This window comes from Monodon monoceros, unplaced genomic scaffold (genome assembly GCF_005190385.1).
Source record: "Monodon monoceros isolate NGI ecotype Baffin Bay Population unplaced genomic scaffold, NGI_Narwhal_1 Super_Scaffold_22, whole genome shotgun sequence".
NCBI classification, from domain to species: Eukaryota; Metazoa; Chordata; class Mammalia; order Artiodactyla; family Monodontidae; genus Monodon; species Monodon monoceros.
This window is the reverse complement of record NW_021703779.1, coordinates 12,793,237-12,819,087: the sequence shown is the minus strand read 5'-3', so window position 1 is coordinate 12,819,087 and position 25,851 is coordinate 12,793,237. Positions and strand designations below refer to the sequence as shown.

Below are 25,851 nucleotides of genomic sequence, written 5' to 3'. Positions count from 1 at the left end.
GTAAGACCTAGAGGGAGTCTCTATTGCTTCAGTGCTCCTTGCTGGAGGGGCTACCAGAACTGGATGAGTAGATTCTTGCCTCCCCTTATTAGGCCAGTGTTAGGGAGAATGATAGAGAATGATTCTATTTCTCTCACCTAGTTCAGCATCTCTTCCAAAATAAGAATTTCCTTTTAAGCATCACTGAAAATCATTCATCCAGTTTGTGCTTGAACTCCTCTGAGGCAGCCCATTCCTTTTTTTTTTCTTTTTTGACAGATCTGTATTTTAGAAGTTCCATATTCTTAGCTGAGAACGGGCATCACTGTATTAGTTCCTCACTTTGGTTTGACTAATTTTTTTTTCATTCCTCTTCTACTTGGAAATCAGATGGCTTGGAGATCAAAAAGTTAAAGGCAGGTATCACTTCCCCTAAGTTTTCTCTTTTCGTGGTGAAATATGACTGGTTCCTTTAACAATTCCAAATTTAACATGATTTCTATACTTTATTACCTTAATAACCGTTGCTTGTTTCTCTTTTACCAGTATCCATCTTCATATTGCTTGCCTGGGACTTTACCCAATAAAGTTGAAACATTACAAGTCCCTCCTGTGATGTGAATACTGTACTAGATATGAACCCAGAATAAGAATCATTTGCTTGTTTGTATGTTTGCTTGCTTGTTTAAGCAAGTTCACAGCACAGACTTGTATGGCATTTGGGTCAACTAGAACATCTAGGGTTTTTTGTTTTTTTACAGGAACAGCTATTACATCAGCCATTTCTCATCCCAGGAGGTAGTTGGCCTAATATAAAAAGCATGGTACTTCGAACCAGAAAACATGCGTAAGTGGCAGGAATAACAACCTCTTGTTCTTGCCACTTGCCAACCGTGAACAACTCACTGTCCTCTCCAGGCCTCCATTTTTTGACCTGGAAAACAGGACTGTTCAAAAGATATGCCTCACCCAGCTGATAGGTTTCTTTAAAAAACTCAGCTAAAAGACAGTATATGTTGGACAGTTTTCTTTTTTTTTTTTTTTTTGCGGTACGCGGGTCTCTCACTGCTGTGGCCTCTCTCATTGCGGAGCACAGGCTCCGGACGCGCAGGCTCAGCGGCCATGGCTCACGGGCCCAGCCGCTCCGCGGCACGTGGGATCTTTCCGGACCGGGGCACGAACCCGTGTCCCCTGCATCGGCAGGCGGACTCTCAACCACTGCACCACCAGGGAAGCCCTGGTCCTGGACTTTTGACTGTAGGGATTTTTTTTTTAATTACAGATTCTATTTCACTTCTAGTGATCAGTCTGTTCAAATTATCTATTTCCTTTTGATTCAGTTTCAGTGGGCTGTATGTTTCTAGAAAGTTGTCCATTTCTTCTAGGTTGTCAGATTTGTTGGCATGTAATTGTTCATAGTATTCTCTTTTTTTTTGTATTTCTGAGGTATCAGTTGAGATTTCTTTTTTTCATGTCTTATTTTATTTGGATTCTCTCTCTTTTCTTCTTGGTGAGCCTGGCCAGAGGTTCGTCAATTTTGTTTACCCTTTCAAAGAACCAGCTCTTGGTTTTATTGATTTTTTTCTATTGTTTTTTAAATTTCCTCCCTGATCTTTATTATTTCCTTCCTTCTGCTGACTAGGTTTTGTGAGACAGTACACTTCAGACCTTGGAGAGGGGTGTGCCTTCTGGCTTTGTCATCCAAACCTACTCTTGTGGGGTCTTCAAGGCTGAGGTCAAGTATGTCACTAAGAATGTCACATGAGAAGACAGAGGAACAGATGGGTATCATCTTTCATGGGAGCTCCAGGGCTTGGCAGGTACATACATACATAAGCAAGTTGACAACTGCAATGAATTGAGGCTACATGGCCGACTGGGAAACTGTGTGCAGAATCTGGCATGTAGGTTGTCTAGTTGCGGTATCATGAATCAGTATATTACTTAATATGAGATCCAGAGTTGAGAAGTGCAAGAGGGAAATAAGTCAAAGCAACTTGGATACCTGAGGTCATCTGACATTTGGAGGCTTGTGTGGGAAGAATAGTGGGCTGGACTAAGTCTTGTGGATAACAGAGAGCAGATCCAGTACCTCCATTTCAGTCCTCCATCTTCTCTAGGAGTACAATACAAAATTGCAACACAATCTCCCTAGAAGGCTTAGTTTTCTTCTCCCACTCTTGTCCTAGAGGTCCACCATCTCTCGTCCTAGAGGTCCACCATTTCCCTCTCGTCCTAGAGGTCCACCATCTCTCGTCCTAGAGGTCCACCATCTCTCCATGCCCTCCTGGAGGCCTTCTTGCTCTTGCCGGCATTGTCATAATCCTTTTTGAGGACTTACGATATCAGAATCTGTCCTTTAACAAGATCATGGTCATTTGCATGCATTGCCTTAAGGATTTATAATCTTGGCCCAGATCAGGACTGCATTTGTGAATTAGCTTAACTATACAGCAACCAACCAATAAGCAGATGTTATTCTGAACCCAAACTTTTCCAAAGTTATAAAATCTAGTTATGTACCTGAACAGAGTGGACCATGGTGGTAAAGATGAAAGATGTGTTGCTGGACACCAGAGTGGAGAGAAAGCTTAGGAACTGTGCAGTAGTTTTAAGAAGATACTACTCCTTCGTTTTTGCAAATTTCGAACCGAGAGAGAGAGAATGAGATCAGAGAACCTACCAAGGGGTTTTCTTAAGGGGCTACTTCTCAGGGCATGGCCTATTGTGTCACAAAAATCTTTGGGACTACAGAAAATGATGGAAGGGTAGGTACTCTCACTTTTAGTGTTGATGATTTTCAATGCATTAAAGGAAACTGACTTTGCTAAATTAAATCATACTTCCTGAGACTGAGTTTTTCAGAGAGGGCTTCCTTGATGTCCTAAGAAGGTTTAATATTGAACTAAAAAGTACTATGGTATGGTGTCTCTTGTGCTTAATTCTCCACAATCCACTCCACTCCAGCCAATGAGTCTCCAAGGCAATCATAGAAATTCCATCTCTCTTGCCAGTAATTTAGTTCAGGGCTGGGCAGGCCTAAGCTAGTTTCGACCAAAGAGAGATGCTAGGGGAGGCTTGCTGAGGGCATCTGGGAAAGAAGCTTCCTCAGTGTTAGGAGAGGCCTCCCCTCACTTGATAGACATGAACAAGGGTGGATGGGGTGCAAGTTACTACCTCTAGCTGTCCTGTAACTACAAGGGGAGCATGTCTTAGGATGAAGCCAACCCTACAGACTTGAGAAGATACTATTTCTTATTTTTTGCAAATTTAAAATCCTCAGAGGGGAGAAACAGAAAGAACTCAAAGTCTCTAATGTCACTATGGAATCCCTGAAGCTAACCCTACTTCTCGACTTCCTGTTGCACGTGTTATTACATTACCTCCCTGCGTAAGTCGGTTTGATGCGAGGTTCATTGCTGCCCACAGCCATAAACATCCTTGCTGATACAAATCATCGGTAAGAGTCCTCTCTTTATGGCAAGCACAGCACAATGGCATAATCAGCATGGATTCACAAGCGTCATTTCTGAAGCGATGCTACTTAAAATCACAGGCACTTATCCCAGGTGAAAGAATACAATTTTTACCAACTAATGATATTCAACAATCACAGCAGAGTAATTTTGAAAACAGATGTCATGATACTCCCATCTTGTGCAAAGCTTATTTTAGTATTTTTATTGGCAGTTCTTCACAAGGTGCTCAGGGCTGCTGTCGCTGTAACTGATAAGACTGATTGCATCATGAAGAACATTAACATGCTAATTGCATTTCAACTTTTAGACCGTATGTATTGAGTCGACTCTGTGGGAAGGCTCTCACCGTTTTCACTTGAAAAGCTCAAAACTGGTCTCAGTTTTACATTTTATTATCTCTACCTTTAACCAGTACCCCATGTCTCAACATGTCTGGAATTTGCATCTCAGGGAAGAAGGTGAGTTTTAGAGGTGTCTTGGCAAGCTGGTAACTGATTAGATCTGTTAGGGATGGAAATGAAAGTCTGCAGCCATTATTCCTAAAAAAAAAAAAAAAAAAAAGCCAGTGCATCACAGTTTTGAAGTCAATACATAAGCCACTTGTCAAATATTAATGTGCATAATTCCCCATATATTAGTTCTCTTCCCTCAGATAGCCCTTCCTTATTTTCTCTGCTAATTCAAATCTTAACTATCCCCTGAATTTTTTTTAAAGACAGTAGTTTTATTTATTTTATTTTAATTTTTATTTATTCATTTTTTTGGCTGCCTTTGGCTTCATTGCTGTGCACAGGCTTTCTGTAGCTGCGGCGAGAGGGGCTACTCTTCGTTGTGGTGCGCGGGCTTCTCATTGCAGTGGCTTCTGTTGTTGTGGAGCACGGGCTCTAGGCGCACAGGCTCAGTAGTTGCAGCACGCGGGCCGTAGAAGCCCACAGCGTGTGGGGATCGAACCCGTGTCCCCTGCATTGGCAGGCGGATTCTTAACCACTGTGCCACCAGGGAAGTCCCTCCCTGGATTTTTAAGACTTAGTTCAAGTAAATTCCTTCTTTAAACCTTCTCTAAGTTATGCCATGGATTGGAGGATAAGCAGGTGCCATATTGACAAAGCTGGGTCTTTAAGTTCCAGCAGATCATTTCAGCACTCAGCAGTGGAGAGAGATTAGACAGTCAATATTGCATAACGCTAGTTCTGAGTTCTAGGTCTATCCTGGCTTCTGAGCCTTAGTATTCTCATCTGAAAAATGGGGAAATTGAAAGCATATAACTCAAAAAGTTGTTATAAGGATGAAATGAGATAATCCAAATAATGCGTTAATCCAGTGCCTAACGCATGGAGAATGTTCAATAAAAGTTGTTATAATTATAGTTTGCATATAAGATTTCAGTGGGCAGAGATAAATATACTTTGGTGGTGCAGAATTCTACTTTTTATTTATACATTGCCGTAATTTTGCTTATTAAAAAAGAAATTCTGTGTTTTATTCCCTTGACTCAACTCAGCCTCTGAGTTTCATATATAATGATGGAAACTTTTCCTTAATCACATCATTTGATATCTTCCCAGTAGAAAGGCTATTTTCCTGATGTGGGCATCTTACGTATATGTATGCATGCAGAATCAAGATTCATAAGTGACAACCAACCGCTGGATTTCCTTTGAGATTTTGAGTAGCAGTAAGAGTCTATTCAACAAATGGACAAGTAGATACCAAGCATCTGTTGCTTAAAGGGTATGGTGTGACCCCTTGACAACTGTGGAAAGGAGGAAGAGGACATGGAAAAAAACAGCAAATTTTTATAAATAAATGCTTCATGGGTTGTATAGGCAAAGTAGTTTATATTACAGGCAGAAGCTATCGTCTTTCAAGATAAATCAGAAGCAGTAACACCCCAAATTTACTTTCACTGTATAGTTGCCTCACGTTAATATCCTCTCTCATATCTGAATTATTCTTTCGGGAAAACACAGCATAGTGGCTGCAGTCCAAACTGTGAAATTTAGGTATGAATTCTAGCTCCACCACTTACTCCCTGGGTGACCTTGAGCAACTCATTTAACTTCTGACTAACTTCTCATTTTTTCTCAGCAGCATTTTTTCAGCAAAAGGGACCACATTATCTCTTCCATTATCCAGTATTATACGTTAAGGGGCTAAACAAGCTTGACTTGTAGCTTCTCCCATTAAAAACTGTTTTTGCTTTTGTTTCAGAAAGACTTTTTAGGTAACCAATTCCATTGAATGCCTTACTCAATTAACCACTGTTGGAAATTCTATTAATATTCGGAGAAAATACCCCTACTCACCAATTCTTTCAATTACTCTCAGTGACATCACCGAATGTAATAAGGGAAAATAGAGACCATCCAGGAAGTTATCCAGTGTTTCTAAAAGTTATTTGACCAGAGTGTTCGTTTCCTGTGGAACACATCTGAGATGAATTCAGGGGGAAACACATGATAGTATATTAATAGTGTTTACCAGGCAAGTGGTCGCAATAAAGATGAAAGATGTGAGTGGAGTTACTTACCCAACTCTCGCTACTCTTTTTTGTTACAAATGAGATAACATATGCAGACGGCATACGATAATCAGTTTTGCGCCGAGTTAAGAAAATGAAAATAAAACAACAGTCAGTCACCATTTTTCATCTGTTATGTTGGCACACAACATGGTATGCAGTTTTGGTGTGTGTGGTATGGGGAACCAGATATACGCTTGGACAATCTCTTTGGAAGACAATTTGTTAGTTTCTGTCAAAATTACAAAGTCCTATGCCATTTAACCCAACAATCCCTTGCATAGGAATCTGTCTTACATATACATTTGCATATATGTACAAAGCCATATATTTGAGACTACTGCAGCATAGTTTATAACAGTAAGAAGCTGAAAGAAAGCCTCACCATCCATCACTGGGGACTGGATAAAATACATTATGGGACACCGGTACAATGGCAAACTATGCAGGCAAGAAAAAATAGGTCATTGGAATGATCTCTATGAGGCATTATTAATTAGAAACAGCATATAGATTGGATGGGGCTAAGGGACATTTCAACCAAATGCAATGTGTGGACCTTGTTTGAATCCTTGCAGCAAATCAACTTTAAAAGTGCATTTATGGGCTTCCCTGGTGGCGCAGTGGTTGAGAGTCCGCCTGCCGATGCAGGGGACACGGGTTTGTGCCCCGGTCCGGGAAGATCCCACATGCCGTGGAGCGGCTGGGCCCGTGAGCCATGGCCGCTGAGCCTGCGCGTCCGGAGCCTGTGCTCCACAACGGGAGAGGCCACAACAGTGAGAGGCCCGCGTACCGCAAAAAAAAAAAAAAAAAAAAAGTGCATTTATGAGCCATTTGGGGAAATTTGAACACTGGCTATTTTGATGATACTAAATAGTTATTATATGTTTTTAGGTTTGATAATGATGTTGAAGTTTTATTTAAAGAAGAGCCGTTATATTACAAAGATACACAATGGAACATTCTGGGTGAAATGATATGGTGTTTGGGATTTGCTTCATAATAATCTATGGATTATGAAGATTACCAGTCTGTTAATCTGTGGGAAGGAAGGAGAGTATGGATGAGACAAGATTGGCCCTGTAGATGAGTGATGGAAACACAGAGTTTAATGAAGAGAATTGTATAGCGATACTATTCTTTCACTACACCAGTGTGTGAAATTTCCCCTAAGAAAAAGTCAAAACTGAAAGTTAAAAACTGAAGCTAGAAACGTTCAGTTAAAAAGTTAAAAACTAAATAGAGCAAACATGAAAATGTAAGGGGGATAATTATAAGTGTAGTAATCTAACAATGAATCTGCATAGAAAAATTCTGGAAAAAAACCTTGCTGATGATTTTTTCCTTCTTGGGAGGGCTAATGGGGGCCTAAGATAGAAGGAATACTTACTTTTCAGTATTTTGATAATGTTTTAAAACAAAGCGATAAAAACGAGGTGCTGTACAAATATTCAATCTCCTATTAGAAACAATGTATGCCACAGTTAAATCCAAATGAGGTAAGGCTTCAGCAGGCCTGTCCAATTAGCACATTTATTAATTCAGGTCCTGCTTAGACTTCTAACATGTTAATTGTTTTAATTAAACTCTTCAGTTCTCTGGCAGTCATTTAGTACTTGGTAGAATAGGGTAATATAGTAAACACTATCCTTTCATATTTATTTATATATAATTAAATATAATATAAATATAATTAAAATATATTTAATATATGCAGGCATACTTCAGAGATATTGTGGGTTTGGTTCCAGACCGTTGCAATAAAGCGAGTCACATGAATTTTTTGGTTCCCCGGTGCATATAAAAGTTATGTTTACACTATACTGTAGTTTACTAAGTGTGCAATAGAATTATGTCTAAAAAAGCAATGTAGGGACTTCCCTGGCTGTCCAGTGGTTGAGACTCCACACTTCCACTGCAGGGGGCATGGGTTTGATCCCTGGTCGGGGAACTAAGATCCTGCATGCCGTGGATGTGGTAAAAAAAAAAAAAAAAAAGCAATGTACATGCCTTAATTTAAACATAACGGCTGTCAGAAAAACGGCGCCGATAGACTTGCTCGATGCAGAGCTCAGTTTGTAAAAAAAAACATCTGTGATAAAACGAGGTATGCCTGTATTGGATGTATATTTAATTAAAACATATAACTAAATCTGCAGGTTTGGTTTAATTCATTCAACATTTATTGGAATGCATATCAACTTTCCAAATAAATACAAATAAATGGACATCCATTGTCTAGATGTTCCCATATTTGCTTCATCTATTTTGTCTGAAGTATTGTAAAGTAACGTACAGACATCGTGATAATTCACCCCTAAATAGCGCAGTATGCATCTCTCAGCTGTGTTCAGTCTACTAATAAGCCCATCAGAGGCTTTCTTCATTTCTGCTGTGGTGGTTTTGACCGCTAGCATTTGTTTTTGGTTCTCTTTAGCATTACCATCTCTCAGCTTCCACTGCCAATCTATTCTTACATGCTGCCTACTTTATCCATGAGAGCCCTTAGCATATTAATCATGATTGTTTTAAATGGGCTGCTAATTCCAAAATTCCTGCTATGTCTGGTTCTGATGCTTGCTCTGTCTCTTCAAATTGCGGGGTTTTTTTTGCCTTTTAGTATACCTTGTTATTTTTCCTTGACAGCCAGACGGGGATGTATGGGGTAAAAGTTACTGCTATAAATAGGCCTTTGGCAATGTGGTAATAAGGCGTTTTGGGGAGGGGGTAGAGAGTTAACCTTCAGTTAACCTAATGCAACTTGTCCCCTTCTCAGCAGGACCACCCGCTTTGCCTCCCCTGCGATGGAAGTGGCGTGTATTTAGGGCGGTGGGAGGAGAAAATTCCCCAGGTGGATGGGGAAGGGTCTGGTCCGGGCTCTTCCCACCCCCATCCCCTTTCCACCCACTGGGGGAGCCGTGACCATCTCCCCCCACCCCACGCCTCCACGCCAAGGGCGTTCTCACCAGCTGTTTCAGATGACAAATGAGGCTGGTGCGCAAAATCTGCAGCGTCCTTTTTGCCTGCACATTTTTAAATAAGAATATGTTGTAATACTAAAAAATATTAAATCCGTACCACCCCACCTAAAAAAAAAAAAGGTCTCAGTTTTCATGGAGCCTATGCCTCTGGGTTGTGAATTTCACAGGCGCCCCTCAGTCTCCCTCTCCCCTCTCAGGTGGAACAGGACGGCTAGAGTGGGCTGGGGCTGCGTGTTTGCCTTCCTCCACGGCACTTAGGCTCTGCTTAAATAGTTTCTCCTGGGGGTCCACCTTGTTAAGGAAAAGAGTGCTCTGCTGTCTATCAAAATGGCTCCTCTATCCCCGCCTCCGTCAGCAGCACGAGGCGATTTGTCTCCGGTACTTCCTGAGATCCTGGTGGAGCTCCTGGAGTTAAAACTCACAGAAGTGTGGAGGCCCTTCTATGACCCGGTCCACTTGGAGCCCGAGGCTTGTCCAGTTTTGAGCCCAGAGCAATTCCTCCATTACAGTTCTGGCTCCCCCGGAGGCTGCAGCTCTTCCACTTCTGCTCTGGTAAGCCGTGATTCTCTGTGTTTGTCTGTCAGTCTGTCTCTCCAGTTTGGGGGTAGCAGTTTGCCTTGTGACCTCACTTCTCTTAGGGCTCTAAGGAGAGTTATTGATTTTTCAGTTTGTTCCGTTTCGTACTTGTTTTTAGGATAGATTGATGACTTCCAAGCTCCTCAAACACAGAACCAGAAACTGGAAGTCCCATCCTCGCCCAACACCCACGGCCCCGATATTGACTTGTTGAAGTCCCCATAGGGGATTATCCCTGTAAGGAGGCAAGTAGAATTGTCCACTGAATGGCACTTGTTGGTTCTCTCCAGGTTTCTTACTACCCGGGATGGGTGGCTCTCCCTCCCCCCAAGTATTGCTGTACATAGCCCCACCTTCCCACAAGACTGCCAGGTGTTATCCGCAGAGGCATCCAACTACACAATAGTTGTTTACCACTTTCCTGAGTCCAGGATTGCCCTGTTTGCAAAGTCACTTGTGAAAGTCCGTCTTTAGTAATATCCCCCATGATGCTTTCTGCAGAAAGTGTGTATCCTACTGTAGAAACTTCTGCCTATGAGTTCCGGCCTACACTATGCAGAGATTGTTGGTGTTTGTTCAAAGCCTTTGACAATCAGTGGGACCCAACATGAAGCTCTGCTTCAAACCATAACTCCATAACTGTTCCACTTCCTGGACTTGTTCAAGTGTTACCTTGTGGGGTCATTTTCTTCTCCTGATATGCCCTGAATTTTCTGTAAACTGGAAGACAGATCTCCAGGCTCACTTTAGTTCACATTAAACATTCCTTGGAAGGAGTACTTCACTATGGTGTGTCTTTCCTACCATATCACCTCAGGGGCCTCATAAGGTCTGATTGTTCCATTAGTAGCGAAAATGCTGATTGATCACTGAGTTAAAGTGGTGACAGCCTGATCTCGCTCTTATAAAGTTAGATTTTCCCCCTGGCACGCAGTGCGTAATCTCTGGGGGTGGTTCTTTGATATCATGTGATTATCCAATTCCGCGTCAACAATTTACCTAATGATTTTTTTTAATTTAAAAAATTTTTTAAATGTTTTGGCTGCTTTGGGTCTTTGTTGCTGCACGAGGGCTTTCTGTAATTGAGGCGAGCGGGGGCTACTCTTCATTGCGGTGTGCGGGCTTCTCATTGCAGTGGCTTCTCTTGTTGGGGAGAACAGGCTCTAGGTGTGCGGGCTTCAGTAGTTGTGACTCGCGGGCTCTAGAGCACAGGCTCAGTAGTTGTGGCTCAGAGGCTTAGTTGCTCTATGGCATGTGGGATCTTCCCGGACCAGGGCTCGAACCTGTGTCCCCTGCGTTGGCAGGCGGATTCTTAACCACTGTGCCACCAGGGAAGGCGTACCTAATGTTTTTAACATCTGTGGATAATCCTTGCCCTAATGAAGGACTATGTAAGAGGCTACTGATTGGTGGTTTTCTAATTCTATCATTTGTTCTGTTTTTATCAGCTGTCATTCTACTTTGAGAAAGAGCCTTCCCATCAGCTGTGTCAATTCAGTTACTCTGAATTATAATTCCTTTTGCAAACCAGGATAGATGTTTCTTTTTCTTCAGTACATATTCTAGGGTAAAGAGTAGGTGTAATAATCTCCTCCACTGATGGCAAATGAGTATTTTGTTGTTGTTTTCTTCTTAGTTAATGAATTTCAGTTAACAGTAGTCATATACGTATATTTTGGAAGGCATGTGATTTTTCTTTATTGCAGCAGAGATTTATAAACTTGCCAGCTAATTCTGATTCGAATATTATGAAAATTAGTTTGCATTCTTTAAGTATAATCCTTTATTGTACTGTTTGATTCTTAAATAGCCCCAAATTTGGACAGTGGGAACTCCTTTGAGCTAGCTTCTTTTGGCTGAATCCCAATAGTCTTTGTGTCCTTCCTTGCTTCCTGGTTCATCAGGTCGTCCCACGTTCACCTAGCATTTTTCATATCCCATATCTAATAACAGCTGTTTCTCCAAAGACCCCTGCTTTTTTTTTAGTAGTTAATGGCACTTAGGAATCAGTTTCTGGCATGTCATTGTTTCCAGGTGCCATAGGCAGACAGGCTTAGAACACACACACACACACACACACACACACACACACAATGAGTTTATATTGATTTTGTACAGCATTCTCACTTATTTGGTTTTATACTTACGGCTCTTTTCTCTTATCCTGCAAAGTCTTGGCCTGTATCATTTACTTACTTTATTCTTTAATATATAAAAATGGTTTCAAAATGACAATACAGTATTACCACTAACCATAAAACTACTGAATACAATTTAAAGGGGTTTTTTTTTTTTTGCATTTCTTTTTTCCTTGTAATGTTTGCTCTAAGGATGCAAAGTTAACATGCTGTGTTTTAGAGACAACTGAAATAATAATTTTCTCTGGTTATATTGCCAGTTTGATACATAATTAGGTTCATTTGTTTCAGTTTGTTTTCAATCAGGAAATTTTTTTTCTTTGACAATCTGAAATTTTTCTTATTTTAATTGCAGAGGAACCCATTAGTTTTCATGGCCATGAGTCCTTAGCCAACTCTTAAATAGTTAATCTCCCCTAATGGACCACTACACAGAGCTTGTAATCCTTGAATTTTTCAACTGGTTCTCCAGTCTCTTGGTAATAGCCTCTGTGTAAACTTTTATAATAATTATACACGTACAGATCTTCAGTTGTAGATACTTTTTGAATTTGGATAATTGTGTGAAATTATTTCCTCTCTTTCCATCCTTTTAATTTCTTCCCCACAAATTCCAGTTATTTTTCTTTATATTTGCTTAGGGAGTTTAAAACTGATGGTAGAATACCAACTGGAAGAAGGATCATAGGATGTAAAGAAAGAGAAAGGAGCTAAAGGCCTCTGGATGTGTTTCGTTTTATGAGAGAAGTCTTCTCATTGGCGGGACCCTTTGTTCAGCTGCTGCACGCCCACGTGGCTGGAAACATTACTTACAGCTGGCATCCATCTTGATCGGTTGGTCCCCATGTCTGACCAGTCATGAAATATTTTTACTATCATTCCTGTTTGAAGGCATAGGATTTCATTTCCCAAGTCAATCCCTGTTCATGTTGGAATCCCTTTCAAATAAAGATAAGCAAGAACAAACTTCTTATGTGATTAAAAACTTCACAAGGAGTCTTCTGAGCAAATATGAACTGATTGACTTTAGTTCACATAATTTTATCCGAGAAGATTAAATATAGTTGTTCTCTAGTGCAAGCTAATTAGCTTCTCCCTTGTGTCCACTGATGGAACACATTTTGCTTTCATAAAGACTAACTACACAGTTTTCATGGTAATATGCCTCCGGCTCTGGAAAAGAATAAGAAAAGTTGCTGTTGAAAAATTGATTGCTTTCTGTTCCCTCTTTAGATTAAAAAATAAAATACTGAAGGTTTTCTTGCAGCATGCAATTTGGATGTACTTTACCTTTGAAGAGCGAAGGTGGAAAAGACCAAAGAAAGAAATTAATGAATCATTAAAATCCCTATAGAAAATATGGGCACTAGAAATAAAAACATCAGAAAACAAGAAATACAAATGGCAAATATGTACATTATTAGTGGTTAAGTGCTAGAAATGAAATTTATGCAATAATGAGGAAGTTTTTGCCTATCTAAAAATGTGATTTTTTTTGTTCCCCTAACATACAGTACTTGGTAGTGGTAAGGGTGTGGTTAAATAATCACTTAACGAAATAGACGTTGGGAGTCCAAATTCGTCAACCTTTCTGGAGGACAGATTGGAAATGCGCATCACAAAGCTAGATATTCAATTCCCAAGGATATATCCTAAGGACATAATTGGGATGTGAGCACAGATTTATGGGAAATAATATTCACTGTAGCACTGTTTATTATGACAAAGAATTAGAAATAAAAGAGAGCTTTAAAGACAAACTGGTTATATGAATTATGGTCATCTATATAATAAAATCCTATGTAGCTTTTAAAAATTTTGAAATATATGATGGCACAGGAAATTTTCAATTGAATTAAGTGAAAAAAAGGAAGATATAAATTATGATCACAGTTTTGTAAAGAAAAACAAATAGCAAAATCCAAACACTCCATCCCCCCTCCTTCCCTCACATTTACACACGCATATATGAATTACTGGAAGGAAATATACTAACGTGCAAAAATAATTTGATATTCTTTTGTATGACTTTAGTATTTCCCAAATTTTTAACAATAAAGATACATTACTCTATAAAAAATAAACTCAGTTTGATGTCAAGAACATGCATTAGGATAAGCATGTATACCTCCACCTTCCAATCAATACCTACCGAAATGTACCCAGAGAACAAAATTTTAATTCAAAACCTTACAAGGAGGACTTCCCTGGTGGTGCAGTGGTTAAGAATCTGCCTGCCAGTGCAGGGGACACAGGTTCGATCCCCGTCCCGGGAAGATTCCCACATGCCGCATAGCAGCTAAGCCTGTGTGGCACAACTACTGAGCCCACGTGCCACAGTACTGAGCCCGCGTGGCACAGCTACTGAAACCCGCACGGCTAGAGCCCGTGCTCTGCAACAAGAGAAGCCACCGCAATGAGAAGCCTGCGCACAGCAACGAAGAGTAGCCCCCGCTCACCGCAGCTAGAGAAAAGCCCGTGTGTGGCAACGAAGACCCAATGCAGCCAAAATAAATAAATAAATTTATATTTTTTAAAAAAAAGCTTACAAGGAAGCTAGGAAAGACTCTCACTTTTTACCAAGTCTCTGGAAAACAATGATCAGGCACAATAAAATTAGTCAAAGTTGAGAGAGGACTTTGCAGCTCACAGCAACTTTTCTGCATGTGAGGCAGGTGCAAAGTTCCTGGAGGTGAGCGAGAAAGGTTCAGAGGACCAGGGCAGGGCCGAGGTGTGAGTGGGCTTTAGCAAGAATGACTGATGAGCATAATTTGTTTAAGCCATTATTTGGGAGTCTGTAGTTGCAGCTGAATCTAAACTTACCTGATACAGTGATATAAACAAACAATTTTAATATACGTAATTGGATTAAAAATCACAGACACGGTCACAGAACTGGGAGATGAGGAAAGTCAGAATTTTCTCTCATCTCCCATACAATTGTTAGTAGATATTGTTCCATTTCCACTGAAAAACTTTTAAATTAATATATTTTAAATAGGTGATAAGTGTTTATGCTAATCAAAATTACAATTTAAAATAAGGTATACAATTATAAATTTACCAGAGAGGAGCTGAGAGTTGATGAAACATTTGTGTAAAAAAGAAAAGATAAAGGAAACCTCACAAAAGCATTTAAAAAATAAATACTATGGAAAGATTATTCATAATCAAGCATCTGTTTTATTATTAAATGGAAAAGAGTAAATTTATACATTAAAAGACAAAGCTCTAAGATAGGTATTTCAAAAACAAAAGTGCATGCTCTGTACAAAAAAACAATGATACAAATATATGCTGAAGATAAGAGAAGAACTTAGAATGATTAAAAATAAAATAATATGGGAAATATATTAGGCAAATAAAAACAAATAAGGGCTTAATTAGAGATTAAAAAGCATCAAGTAGGACAGAAAGTGTCACATTAAAACAGTGAAGGGTAAAATCCACAACAAAGATGTAACTGTCAGAAGCCGTTAAATCCCAATGAACATAATAAGAAATATGACAAAAAACGTTTTGTAAGAAATGGAGTAATAGTGTCCCATACATCTCTGTCTCTGACAGATAAAGTACATAAAAAGAAATTAAGGGCAGCCATCTGTTGGTGCCTAGTCTGCTATCTTTCTTAGTAACAGACCCCTCTTTTTATTCGGAGCACCAATGTGCCCAGACTCCCAAGGAAATTGTATTTTCAGTGTTCCTTGAAGATGAGGAAGACTTAATGAGAGATAAGCAGAAATTGTTGGGTCAGATTTCCTGGAAAGTTTAAAAAGATATTTTTTAAATTTTATTGTGGTAAGAACACTTAACATGAGATGTATCCTCTTAACGTATTTTAAGTGTACAATACATTACTGTTGGCTCTAGGTACAATGTTGTATAGCAGATCTCTAGAGCTTATTTATGTTACTTAACAAACTTTATGCCTGTTGATCAATAACTCCCCATTCCCCCCTCACTCCAACCCCTGGCAACCACCATTCCAGTCTTTGATTTTATGAATTTGACGATTTTAATTATCCCATGTAAATGGAATCATGCAGTATTTGTCTTTCTGTATCTGGCTTATTTTCACTGAGCTTAGTGTCCTCAAGGTCCATCCATGTTGTCACATATTGCAGAATTTCTTGTTAAAAGATAAACTGAGGCACAATTAAATTTTGAAGACTTATTTGAGCAAACATTGATTTGAAGCAGGCAGTGTCACCGTGAAAGTGGTCCAGGCACTCCACCAGCAGGAGCTAAGGGAAAGGCTTTTATAGAGCAGACGTGGAAACAAAGCAAGGAAATTATTTGATTGGCTTTAGCTTAAGCAGTTGCCTTATTTGGGAAAGCCTAGTTGGCTATTTGTGATTGATGGTTCTTAAGTTTTGAGTTCTTAACCTTGAAGCATTTACAGGCATTAACTCTGGTTTAGGTTTCAGTCTGCTTATGTAGGCTGCCAAGTCTGCCTCTTTATTTAATTACTGTAACAAGGCTGAATAGTATTCCCTTGTATGTGCATACCAGATTTTCTTTATCCAATAATCTGTGATGGACATTTGTGTTGTTTCTACATCTTAGCTATTATGAATAGTGCTACAATGAACATGAGAGTGCTAATCTCTCTTTGAGATCCTGATTTCAATTCTTTTGGATAAATACCCAGAAGTGGGATTGCTGGGCATATGGTGGTTCTGTTTTTAATTATTTGAGGAACCTCCATACTGTTTTCATAGTGGCTGCACCAATTTACATTCCCACCAACAGTGTGCATGGGTCCCAGTTTCCCAGGAAAGTTATTATTTTTTTTTAAAGGGAATTGACTCAGGAGGCCAGTGCCCTTTTCTTGTCCTGTTTTTCTCCTCCTTCTTGACCTAATAGGTATTTTTCTTCTTTGACTTATCAATAAGATAATTGTAACATAATTGTTGATATCCAAATATTGAAAAAACAAATTTCTAGAATGAATGAAACTGGTTAAGATGGCATATTTCTAGACATACTGGTAGATTTTTTGAGGACACTTTATTTAATATTTTTACATTGGTATTTGAAGAGGTTTAGCCATAGTTTTACAGTGCTTTGTTTTTCAGCTTTTGGTATCATTATTTTATCTTTATCTGGTAGGCGCAGTATGATCTTATCTTGGCAAACTCCCTTCCCCCATGCCATAAGATTCTAGAAGGGCTCTCTACCATGGTTCTCCATCCTTTTCTTCCACCTCAGTGAGAAAGAGACTCAGGGTAATCAATCATATTAATCTATTCTTCTGACCACCGTGATTATAGGCCAGTATATGACCCCAAATAAGCCAATCGTCATCTTCCTAAGGTTCAACATATTGGCACTGCTTTGTTAGCAACATGGGAGAAGAGATAATAAATCCAGGAAGCAGAGAGAAGCAGAGATGAGTAGAAGTGAGAGATGGATAGAGGTCAATCCTTGGTGATAGTTCAACTGAGGATCCAGTCATTCTTGATCTAGCCATTAAATTTTCAGTTATATTATCCAACAGATTCTCCATTTTGCATAAACTAATTTGAATTTGGTTTTGTCACTTGTGGCCAAAAGAATCCTGATATACAGCCTCGATGTACATTGACTGGAACTGATTAAAACTATTATGGCAGGCAGGTGCAATAGAGAATTGTTCAGCTTTTAGAAAGGATATTATAGATTTATGTTTATTGATATGGAAAGATGTTAATGACACGTTATTGAGTGAAAATAATCAGTATTTGTAGTATGATTCCATTGAACTAAAATAACATATATACATAGATTTATATGTATATGGAGCCATCCTGAGGACCATAGGGGCATAATACGGTTGGTCCTCCAAGTCCCTGGGTTTCGAATCCATGGATTCAACCAACTGCGGATGGACATTTCAGTTCCCCGGTTGATTGAGTCTACGATCGTGAAGCCTGCAAATTCAGAGGGCTCACTGTATATTTACTGGAAAAAAAAACATTTATAAATGGACCCGTATAGTTCAAAGCCATGTTCAAGGATCAACTGTATATGTGTATATATACAGGTATAATTTTTAATTACCAGTGAGAAGGTGTTTAAAAAAACAACTCACTTGAGAAGTCGGGTGAAGCAGGCCAGAAATGGATTGTTGAGTTTTGTTCTTCCATGCGATGTTATTTAAGACTGAGTAATGGGAATGTTGGGAATTGAACTTACGTGATAAATCGTAAAAAAAAAATCAAAGTAGTCTGGGAACTGAATTTTTTGTTTGCGTATAAAAAGAAAGCTGTGTCACTCAGGTGTGAGTTCAGTGCATCTCTCTGAACAGAAATGAGAAGGGTGCGACACAGGGCAAAAAGGAATATGTACACCACGTTGGGCAAGTCATGAGTAGAGTTCTCTGGCTGACGCAGGAGGAGGCTCCTTGTGATAAGTTGTCTTTAAGTTTTGTGTCACTGATGCCAGGAAGCTGGTTTCACACAAGTTTTGGGATGGGTTGTTTAAGATTCTAACGGGCCCAGGGTCAATCAGAGGATGCGCTGTTATTCTCACACTCAGTGCCTAATAAACTGTTCCATTACTAGTTGTCATCTGACCTCTGTGGAGGCCATAAGACTGGACCACATCTTTGTAGTTGAATAAGCGTTTGTACCTAGACAGCTTGTCATCATTCTCCCTCTTGATCGCCCTGTGAAGAAGTTAGTTTGGCATGTGAAATGCGGGCTGGTAAGGTGGCCACTATAATGGAGAAAGGAATTCTTCTCTTTCTGGAACTCAGAGTCAGGATGACAGGAAGCCCAATGAGTGCTTAAGAGTGGGAGCTAGTCTGCCACGAGGAGCCTGGGAGCAAGGCTGAGAAATCCTCTTCCGAGGGACCCTAAAGGTGGGTCTTCATTTGGGTCTTGTTATCAGACCATCCTGTTTTTATTTTTGTTTTGTTTTTTTTTAACATCTTTATTGGAGTATAATTGCTTTACAGTGGTGTGTTAGTTTCTTTTTTTTAAAACATCTTTATTGGAGTATAATTGCTTTACAATGGTGTGTTAGTTTCTGCTTTATAACAAAGTGAATCAGCTATACATATATCCCCATATCTCTTCCCTCTTGCGTCTCCCCCCCACCCTCCCTATCCCACCCCTCTAGGTGGTCACAAAGCACCGAGCTGATCTCCCTGTGCTATGTGGCTGCTTCCTACTAGCTATCTATTTTACGTTTGGTAGTGTATATATGCCCATGCCACTGTCTCACTTTGTCACAGCTTACCCTTCCCCCTCCCCATATCCTCACGTCCATTCTCTAGTAGGTCTGCGTCTTTATTCCCGTATTTGCCCCTAGGTTTTTCATGACCATTTCTTTTTTTTCCCCTTAGATTCCATATATATGTGTTAGCATACGGTATTTGTTTTTCTTTTTCTGACTTACTTCACTCTGTATGAGACTCTAGGTCCATCCACTTCACTACAAATATCTCAATTTCGTTTCTTTTTATGGATGAGTAATATTCCATTGTATATATGTGCCACATCTTCTTTATCCATTCATCTGTTGACGGACGCTTAGGTTGCTTCCATGTCCTGGCTATTGTAAATAGAGCTGCAGTGAACATTTTGGCATGTGACTGGTTTTGAATTATGGTTTTTTCAGGGTATATGCCCAGTGGTGGGATTGCTGGGTCGTATGGTATTTTTTTTTTATTTTAAAAAAATTATTATCACCAGCTTCACAGGAAAGCCTTGTAAAAAGGCGTACCCTGGTTTGTGTTATGCTGATGAGAGATATGGAAGAGGGTATATCCCTCACTTGTGATGAAGACAGTGATGGGATAGTAGTGTCCCTTGTGAGAAGGTAGAGGGACGTAGCAGCAGCAGTCACCTGGCAGGGATAGCAGTGTCCTGCAGCAGAGCCGGGACCCAGTGCACAGTGCTCTGTTGCAGGGGGTCGGGGTGGAGGCGGCGGGTTGGCTGTGTAACAGGTTTGCTGGAGTGGAATGTGCTCCCCAGCATGTGTGAGGTGCTCCGTAGAACCTCTCGTAAGAAGGTGGAGAGCTGTTGACGATAAAGATACATAGGCGCGTGATCCCAATAATTCCACATGGGGTGTGTGTGTGTGTGTGTGTGTGTGTGTGTGTGTGTGTGTGTGTGTGTGTGTGTGTGTGTGTGTGTGTGTGTGTGTGTGTGTGTGTGTACGTGTACCGTGAGAGACAAAGTAGAGGAGAAATTGACAGCAAGCAGTTTGGAAGGATGTTTAAATGTTCCAAATAATTAACTGTGGTGTGACTTCAGCTGATTTTTCATTTCTTCTTTGTGCTTTTCTGATTCTTTGACTTTTCTTTTTAAATAATGAAAATACATTGTTAAAATATTTTTACATGGGCTGAAAAAGGAGCCAGGTTCCCAGGTTACCTGATGTATAGCAGCACTTAGCAGGAATTCCATTTGCTATTTCATGTTTAATTTTGGAATGGACTTCACCTTTGGAAAATATTCCTCACCATGTAGCAAAATCCGTGAGCTCTTTTACGAGACAAGGGTTCAGTTTTTTTTTCCTTCCTATTCAACAACTATGTGACCTCAGATGAGTTTCTTTACCTCTTGAAACTACTTCCTTATCAGTGAAAGAGAGCGGTAATTTCCACCCTATGGAGTGGTAGTGAGGTATAATTGAATTGTGTGCACATGCTACGAGTTTTGAAAACTTCAGGTTTTATTAGTGTTATTATTGTTATTTGTACTGGAATCATGATGATGTCAAGTTTTAGGGAAATAATTTGCTTTCCCAACTGGATATCTGGTTGCTAAAAATGATGAAAAGGCTTAATACAGACTGTCAAAAGAAAGCAAATAAAACTTAGGTCAAAAAAGAGGAACTGGATTTGTGAACTGGAATTTAATGTGAAATGCCTTACAGAGATGACTTAGAGCACTCTATGAAGGGCTGTTGGTTGGTTGATTTGATTTAGAACAGCAAAATCCGTGAAAATAAACACTGACCCATGTACCCAGGAAGGGCTTTGCAAATCCACTAGCTTTTGGTCAACAGGCTTGATGACAATATGAGAAATTCAGTTTACTCCACATCTATTTTCATATACTGGATTGGAATATTCTGGCTTTTTGTGTGCATCTGCAGCAGAAATTGAGTGTTTCATCTGCAAGTTGCAAGTATGAGTCTGTTTAGTGAGCAAAGAAAGCTGAGGAATATGATGTGGGGTATAAATGGTATACCTGGGTGAGGCCTTAATGAAACACTGTGAGCCCAAATACATCTATTCTGGTCAAATGTTCTAAAAACTATTTTTAAGGCTCTTTTTAAAGTATGGAAGGCTCCAGACCTCCTGTAGCCTAGTAAAAAGACACAGAGCTCAGTAAAACGTGGGCAAAGGGCTTGAACAGACATTTCAATGAGGGTGATATATGAGGGGTGAATAAGCACATGCGAAAGTTTTCAACATCATTAGTCAACAAGAAAATGCAAATTATATACAAGTTTTAAACGTGTGAGTTGCTTTCTGGAACCTCTGAGATGGTTCCGGGAAATACTGCTGCCCACCGAACGCTTAAAATTAAAAACACTGACCATACATACCATGTGTTGGCAAGGAGGTGGAAGCACTGAATTCTCTCATACATTACTGGTGGAAATGTGAAATGCTATGAACACTTGGGAAAAGTTTCCTTTTCTTAAACAGTTGAGCACACACCTACTTTTGTCCCAGCAATTCTGCTTCTAGGTATTTACCCACAAGGAATGAAAATGTATATTCAGCAAAGTGGAGTTGAACCAACTGTGACTCAGAGCTATGTCTCAGCCTTGACTCTCTGGGGGTTTCAGTGGGTTCTGTCATCTTTCTGAGCGCCACCTTCTCATTTTACAAGGATTGGTGAGGTTGGGTGGTTTCTCAGTTTCCTTAAAAGCGCTACTTATAAGAGTCTATGAAATACTCCCCTGTGATATGGTTCTTACCTTCAGAGCCGTGAAGGCTCTGCCACCCTGGTGCCGGCATGTGTATGGGCTCAGATGGCAAGTAGTCCAAAAGGTTTGATAGCTCTTCAGGAATTGTCCCCTTTTCAGAGCAAGACTCTTCCCCATCTCCTCCCCATCAGGGCTCAAAGGGAACAGAGACAGAGGTGTGTTGGCATACTTTAAAGTTGCTCTGATCTTGTGTCTGACATGGACCCCCCCCCCCCTTTAAGAGAGGGGGACTTTTTTTGTTTGTTTGTTTGCGGTACGCGGGCCTCTCACTGTTGTGGCCTCTCTCGTTGCGGAGCACAGGCTCCGGACGCGCAGGCTCAGCGGCCATGGCTCACGGGCCCAGCCGCTCCGCGGCACATGGGATCTTCCCAGACCGGGGCACGAACCCATGTCCCCTGCATCGGTAGGCGGACTCTCAACCACTGCGCCACCAGGGAAGCCCTGATCTTGTGTCTGAATACATTAAGAAATCCATTCACCAACAAGTATTTATTAAACACCTGCTGCATATAAGGCGTTGTGCTAAGAATTGGCTTTGAGGGAATACACAGCCATGAATAAAACACATTTTTCTGTCCTCACAGAGATGATCATGTGGTTAGAATATAGACAAAAATATGATGACTTTGACCTATATGGCACAGGTGAGACATACAAAAAAGGCCATGAATCAGAAGGATGTGAGTGATTTTTTCTGACTAGGGGAAGAGTCTTCAAGGAATTTCTCATGGAGAACATGGCACAGGAGCTGTACCTTAGGACATGGATGGGTTTTACCGTGTAGAACCGGTTAAGAGCAGGGAGAGGAAAATGCATGGTAATATGCCAGTCCGTGGTATATTCTGGAATGACGAAAAACTGGATACCCCTGGATGGAAGATGGCTGGAGCATGGTAGTGGGAGAAGAGGTTAAGGTCAGGTAACAAAAGCCTTGGTATGCTAGAGTAAGATGTTTGGATTTCATTTTGTGGACAGTTAGGACCCCTGTTGATATTGACAACATTCCAAAGGACAATTTACCTAGACTGGGATCAGCAAACGATAGCCCTTGGGACAAATCCGGCCTGTGGCCTATCTTTATACAGCCTGTAAGCTAAGAATGATTTTTTACATTTTCCAATGGTTGAAAAAAATCAAAAGAAGAATAGTGTCTCATGGCAAGTGAAAATTATTTGAAATTCACATTTCAGTATCCATAAATACCTTTCTATTGGAACACATTTCAGTGACCATAAATACAACCACACTAATTTAGTTACGTATTGTGTCTGGTTGTTTCATGCTACAACAGCAGAGCTGAATAGTTGTGGCAGAGGCAGTGTGGCCCGCAAAACCTGAAACATTTACTATCTGGCTCTTTACCGAAGCAGTTTGCCAGCCCCTGGCCTAGGTAATCAAAATCTGAAACCTGTTTAAGAACTTCATTTGTTTTTATTGATCACTTAACCTGAAAAAACCCCGACAGCTCTTCAGCTGCCAGGCCCTTTTTATTTTCTACTCATTAACATTTCATGAGAACCCAGTACTCTGTATTAAAAATTCTTTACAGCCAAAATCATAACGCTCCATGGCAAGGTTTTCCTAAGATGAAAATTTCAAAAAGAAGGCCCTAAAACTAATCCACACTGCAGACAAATGCTGGAGTAGCTATAATACATGGCATTATAATCTGTGACTCCCAGTCATAAAATGTATAGGCTGCATGACAGTGAACGTGTATGTGCACACAGTGAATTCATCCAAGGACAGAGCAGGTGAAGTGTGCTGTGGAGTGCTTTCCTCCTGGCATTTGAGCACAGACTCTCTCTTTCCTAGTCAATGCCTGCAAAACTTAGTGGCAGCCAGGTGCAGAGCGTTACTTGAGAAGGTTATTTTGCTCCTGGGAAATGAAGAGTTTGGAATAATGAGAGGTTGCGGGCCCATCATTTAAATGACTCTTATAAAATAAGTGAATAAGTCTGCCACTTCTCCTGGCTTCCTACAACATCCTAAGAAAAACTGGATGGTGTTGCTTATCTTCTGGATTGGAAAAAATCAAAGAAAAACCAAAGTATCACAAAAAGGCCCTCAGGGTTAGGAATTCTCTTTTCTTCTTTTCCCCTCCTGTGGTACCTTGCAACAACGACAGTATCACCGTCATCATTGTCATCATTACCAGCATTATAGCCATTATTTTTTTGAGCAGAATAGAAGCTTTACATCGATGATGACCTTTAGTCTGATCAACGGTGTTACAAGCTGAGTGTATATATCATAGATGAGGGAGCTGAAGCTTAGAACCTCAACTTGCCTGACACAGCAGAACTGGTAAAGGGCAGTGCTGGATTTGAACCTTGGTCCACCAATGTCACAATCCATGTTGTCTTCTCACTACAGCACACTGCCTCTTCAGCCTCTGTGACAACATACGTAAAGAGTAGTGAATATTTTAAAAATTAATTTAAAAACTTGCGGTAGAACACACACACAATTGGCCGTCTTAACAGTTTTTAAGTGTACAGTTCGGCAGTGTTAGCTTTATTCACATTGTCGGGCAACAGATCTCTAGAACTTTTTCATCTTGTAAGATGGAAACTCTACACCCACTAAACACCAGCTCCCCCTTTCCTGCCTGCCTCCTGCCAGCCCCTGGCAACCACTATTCTGTTTCTATGAGTTTGACTGCTTTAGGTACCTCATATAAGTCGAATCATACAGTATCTGTATTCTTGTGAGTTGCTTATTTCATTTAGCATAATGTCCTCAAAGTTCATCTATGATGTAGCACATGACAAGATTTCTTTCTTTTAAAAGGCTGAATAATCTTCCATTGTATGTATCTAAAGTAGTCAAACTCATCGAAACAAAGTAGAATAGTGACGAGAACGGTTAACAATACTGAACTGTATACTTAAAAATGGTTAAGCCTATAACTTTTGTGTGTGTTCTACCACAATTTAAAATTTTAGTGAAAAAAAATACTTCCTAATCTTTACATATGTCATCACGAAGGCTGAAGAGGCAGTGTGCTATAGTGGACAGACAACGTGGTAGACCAAGGTTCAAATCCAGCCCTTGGTTCATTTCCAGCTCTGCTGTGTCAGGCAAGGTAAGGTTCTAAGCTTCAGCTCCCTCATCTATGATATACTCAGTTTGTAAGACTATTGATACTACATTTTCTTTATCCATTTATCCATCGATGGGTTACTTCCACCTTTTGGCTATTGTGAATAATGCTGCTATGAACATGGGTGTGGAAATATCTCTGAGATTCTGCTTTCAGTTCTTTTGGATATGTATTCGGAAATGGGAGTGCTGGATCATATGGTAATTCCACTTTTAATTTTTGAGGAATCTCCATGCTGTTCTCCATAGCAGCTGCACCATTTTACATTCCCTCTTGGTGAGCACTTTTGAATGAATATAAGCCTAAATGTTTTCATTGCTCTGGGTAGATCAATGATATAGCAATTCTAAAACTCCCAGTCAACACTAATCTGGATTAATTAAAAGAAAAGTCCCATCAGAACCATTAGAACATATGAATTATAGGATATTTTAAAATAAATGCCTTTTGTTTCGTACAGATATTTAGAAACAAAATAAAACAAATCAGCTTGCTATATCACCCAGTGAAGACTCTTCAGGGTTCTATTTAAGGAACAGAGAAAAATGGCGTCAAACTAGAAATAAGTCTATAAGTATGAATCAAGTCCATAAGAAGTATCTAATATTAATTGTCTCCAAGCTATGTAGAGTTTATTCAGAAGAGGCAAACTTTGGCCCAAGTCTTAAATCATTCACCAATGACGTTAAGTCAATGCAATCTGAAATTGAGACTGTTACGCATTTAAATGTCCTCTAAATAAAATTCAAGCAGTAGTGTCTAAAACTGATCCTTGACCTACCATAGCGTGGCCATCTTATCCTTGAGTTATGTTAGCCGGAGTCATTTTTTTTCATTTCTGAATCAATATTTTTCATTCGTTTTTAAGTAACCATTCTTTAAGCTGATCTTGCCGACACGGTCGCTGGATCTTTAATGTCATCTAGATTTGTAGGCCTTTAAAGAGCCCTCCACAAATGATGTCAGCTGCTCCATCCTCCACCGACAGTGCATTTTGGCCCTTATTACTCGCTGTATTGTTAATAGGTATCTGGACTCTTTGGGGGTATATAAGTAGCTATTATTTTTTCCTGTGTAAGTAAGCGTTGAAAATCTTCTAGGTGGATGGTAGGGAATAAGAGGGGGGCAGAATATTTGG

The 25,851-nt window shown here is 40.0% G+C and overlaps 1 protein-coding gene across 1 annotated transcript in view; it reads left to right on the top strand.

Moving 5' to 3' along the window:
- ASB9 (ankyrin repeat and SOCS box containing 9) overlaps window positions 1-25,851 on the top strand; it is a 285,544-nt gene that overhangs the window by 83,632 nt on the left and 176,061 nt on the right. The window lies entirely within an intron of this gene.